Source organism: Palaemon carinicauda, chromosome 28 (assembly GCF_036898095.1).
Source record: "Palaemon carinicauda isolate YSFRI2023 chromosome 28, ASM3689809v2, whole genome shotgun sequence".
Taxonomy (NCBI): Eukaryota; Metazoa; Arthropoda; class Malacostraca; order Decapoda; family Palaemonidae; genus Palaemon; species Palaemon carinicauda.
The window spans coordinates 4,586,377-4,591,022 of record NC_090752.1 but is presented as its reverse complement, the minus strand read 5'-3'; positions in this window follow the sequence as shown (position 1 = coordinate 4,591,022).

Below are 4,646 nucleotides of genomic sequence, written 5' to 3'. Positions count from 1 at the left end.
AAGCTTGAGGTGAGGATGGCAGGTTCATCCTTGACAAGATTCTTCGACATGATCTGTCATGCCACGCTACCGGCATTAGATTTATTTCAGAAGCAGGTCCTCTGAAAGCTATTCAGTTTTCATAAGGACATATTTACTTTTATTGTTTTAAATTGAATTTCCTTTTATTCCTTATTTGTAACAAATGATTATCGGTGTCAATGACCTTAGATGTCAGGATGCCAGAAAACTTTTGATCAATCTTGTCCAGCACCAGGACGATCAAGTTCCTCTCCCACCAGGTGTGGGCAAATACCATCCTCAAGAAACGGGATCGATCATTGAGAAGTTCCATTGAAAACTCCCGTATGCCAAGGTTTCCAGGCTGAGAAGCTTTCTCTTTTGAGGGGAGTTTTATATTCGAGCCGGAAGAAGTAGAGTGGGTGGTGGAGAGGTGGAAGAAGTCCAACATGGACTCCCTCCTCTGGAAGACCTTAACATCAAAGCCATATCAACCTCTGCCACAAAAGAAACAGACCGCAGACAAATAGGGCTAGGGGCCCAACACAACAGGGCCCCTAACGTGTCTAATAAGTCCTTTTGAGGCAATAAGTTTTATTTTAGGCAATAAGTCCTCTTGAGACAACTGTAGTGGTTCAAAGTCTTCCTATGGAGGTAGGGGGAATGGGTTCTGGCAGAGGCTGATCCTACTTGGACGGGCAATCCGCTGGTTTAAGGTGGCTGCAGCTCGGGGCCGAACCCTGGATGGTCAAGGTGATTAGTTCATGGTATCGTGTCACGTTCATTTAATCTCTCCCTCCACTGACTCTGGATCCAGTCCCAATAAGCTCCTATGTGAAGGGATCTGCAAAAAGAGCTGGCCCTTCGGGCCGAAGTCCAGACCATGTTGGAGAAAGGTGCTCTCCAAGAGGTCCTTGACGGATCTCCAGGCTGCTTCAGTTGACTTTCAGGTGAAAAAGGCGTGTGGAGGCTGGAGACTAGCCGTCGATCTCTCGGTCTTGAACAAGTTTGTCGGTCAAACCTCGTTCAAGCTGGAGACAGCCGACATGGTTAGACATGCATTAAGACCGCAGGACTTCATGTGTATGCTGGATCTCAAGTATGCTTATTTCTAGATCCCACTCCATCTGTCTTCCAGAAAATATCTAAGAATCATGTTCGACCAGAACTAATACCACTTCAAGGTGCTGTATTTTGGTCTTTCCACGGCACCTCGGGTCTTTATGGAAGTGTTCGCCCTAGTGTCATATTGGGTTCACAGAATCGGCATTAAGTCCCAATAGAATCAGGCCATCGATTCCTGGACACCCTAGTCTATCTAGGGCCAAAGGTACAGACGGACCTCAGATGGTAGCAGACAAGACCTCTGCAAAGGGGTTGATCTCCTCGCTCCTCCCCCAGAATTGATGCTCTTTTCAGATGCATTAAAAGAAGGGTGGGGGGGTGCAAACATGCTGCACCACACAATCTCTGGCCTGTGGTGTAAATTACAAGGGTACAAGTATATAAATCTCTTAGAGATGAGGGAAGTCTTCCTCGCCCTTCAACAGTTCCACCAGTTCCTGGCAGGGCTCTCTGTGGTATTGATGAGTGACAACATCACAGTAGTAGCCCACTTAAACAAGCAAGGCAGTACCTTCTTGTAGCCTCTGTGCCATCTAGCAGTAGAGATACTCAGATGGACAGAAGACAACGGTGTCCCTATATGCTTGTTTTTTTCCAGACAAGAGGAATGTGCTTGCAGATGATCTGAACTGAGCGACTCTGATAATGGGCTCTGAGTGGTTTTTTAATAATCTTGTAGCCAACAAAGTCCTGACTTTGTGGGGTTCCTCGACTGTGGACCTTTTTGCAATGGCCCAGAATTTCCAGCTCTCTCTCTACAGTTCCACAGTCTCGGACCTCGAGGCTCTTTGGCAAGATGCATTCTAACAACAGTGGGAGAACATGGATGTGTACCCATTTCCCCCATTTTATGTCTGATGAGAAAAGTCCTCAACCAAGTCAAGATAAGCAAGAACTTATCAGTGACACTAATAGCTCTGCTATGGCACCACTCAGAGTGATTCCCGAACCTTCTACAGCTCCTGATGGAGCTTCCGAGGGAACTTCCTCCACGATACGATTTACTTAGTCATATGCCAACATCTTCCACAATGCTGTAGCTTCGCTTCGACTTTACGCCTGGAGACTGCCCAGCACCTCCTCTCTCAAAGAGGATGTCTGGACACCTCAGCCACTCTACAGCATCAGTCAACACCTTCGGGAAGAAATGCATCTATTGGTTTCGGAAGTCAAAGGCTACAGCTCAGCCTTAGGTCTAGCCTTTAAACTAAAGTGAATAGATATTTCCTCTTCATTGGAACTTTTTTTATATACGGAGTTACGATATTACTTGTCCCCAATTGAAAGTTAGACCTCCTTGGAGTGTGGTTTGGATCCTTCAGTCTTTGATGGGTCCCCCTACAAACCATTGTGCCTGGCAAGGTGGTGTTCCTACTCGCTTTGGCTTCGGCCAAGAGTCAGTGAACTGCATAGTCTATCATACGACATCTTCCATTCAAGGGGATGGGGAGAAGTAATACTTAGCTTCGTCCCTGAGTTAATTGCTAAGACTCAAAATTAAGGGGTATCGGATCCTATATTCGGTCCCTTCAGGATCGAAAGTCTACGATCTGTAACCGAAGATCCAGAGCAACTGATACATTGCCCAGTAAGGAGTCTGAGGTGTTACCTTAAAAGATGAGCAGCAGCTTGGCCCCTTGTGTCAGCAGTGTTTGTTAGCACGGAAAGTTGAGAGGATGGTCACGAAAAACACAATCTCATCTTGGATTCCCAAGGTTATTGGCCTTGCACTTAATCCTGACCCTCCTCCAAAATGGCAACCCAGAGCTCATGATGTCGGGCATTGCAATGCCCCTGGCGTTTATAAAGAATTACTCTGTGGTGCAGGTACTGCAAGTAGGCGCGTGGAAGCATCAGACGACCTTCACCGCCCACTACCTGCAAGACGTAACCCACAGGAACATGGAACTTTTTCCATTAGACCTGTGGTGGCTGCACAACAAGAGGTCTAAAACACCTCAAGCTCCTTGATGGACAAGTAGCAGAGGGTTGAGGGTGAAGATACCCGGGTTAGTCTGGGGTGAATGAGAATGAGTAGAATGATTTTCTTCTTTCTTTCCTTCACCTTCTCCCCCTCTGGGGAATCAGCACCACGGTACTCAGCATAGCTGACCTCGGCTCTCTGCAGGTAAGATATAATTCTCTTGTGTCCTAAGTATAGAAATAACAATACTTGTTGCATTCCTAATACCTCTTGCGAGGGGGGCTATTGGGTAAAGTCTTGGTACTCTCAGATTCCTATGACTTTAGATCCTATTACTGCACTAGACCAGCCTCATTGCTAGTATTATTAACACACAGCTTTAGCAGGCCGCTAATCGTTCAGAGGACGACTATTTTAGCGAGGGCAGGGTTCCTACTGCTTACGATCTATATGGTAGCCGAGAGAACCCTGGGACAAATGCCAAAGCCTGTTGGCACAAACTTCCTCCCTCCTAAGAGAGGGAGTTATGGGGTCCTTTGACTGGCCAGACAGTACTACATTGGCTCTTTCTCTCGGGTTATGGTTCTTTCCCTTGGCCTACACATACACCGAATAGTCTGGCGTATTCTTTACAGATTCTCCTCTGTCCTCATACACCTGACAACACTGAGATTACCAAACAATTCTTCTTCACCCTAGGGGTTAACTACTGCAATGTAATTGTTCGGTGGCTACTTTTCTCTTGGTAAGGGTAGAAGAGACTCTTTAGCTATGGTAAGCAGCTCTTTAAGGAGAAGGATACTCCGAAATCAAACCATTATTCTCTAGTCTTGGGTAGTGCCATAGCCTCTGTACCATGGTCTTTCACTGTCTTGGGTTAGAGTTCTCTTGCTTGAGGGTACACTCGGGCACACTACTCTATCTAATTTCTCTTCCTCTTGTTTTGTTAAAGTTTTCTAGGTTGTATTTGTAATATTTATTTTAATGTTGTTACTCTTCTTAGAACATTTTATTTTTCCTTGTTTCTTTTCCTCACTGGGCTATTTTCCCTGTTGGGGCCCCTGGGCTTATAGCATCCTGCTTTTCCAACTAGGGTTGTAGCTTAGCAATTAATAATAATGATAATAATAATATAGATAGCGAAGAGTTTGTATTTAGAAACAGAACAAATTACAAATTTGGAAGGAATTTGTATTTTCACTAACGATACAAACCTGTAGCTATTTACTGTATATAAATTGGCCCACCAGCCCTGTCCCCCAAGAAAGTCCTGCCCAAAAGCAAAATGGGTGCTCAGCCCAGGTGTGAGTGAGCGGGTAACTGGCTACCCTCCACCCCTCCCGCTAACTAGCGGTTGGGATGATTATCCCTCGCTAAAATTTTCAGAGCTCTTCTTTCAGCTCCGCTGAAAGTAATATCCCCTATAAATATCCTGAGGTTTGTATCGTTAGGAAAAATACAAATAGCTTCCAAATTTGTCATTTTTCATTTTGTGTGTTGATGGATTTGACATATAAAAAATTCTAAATGAAGGACATATACAGTATCAGTTTAACAGCTAGTATAAGTTGGTGTGCATATAGTCGTTATTTGAGAG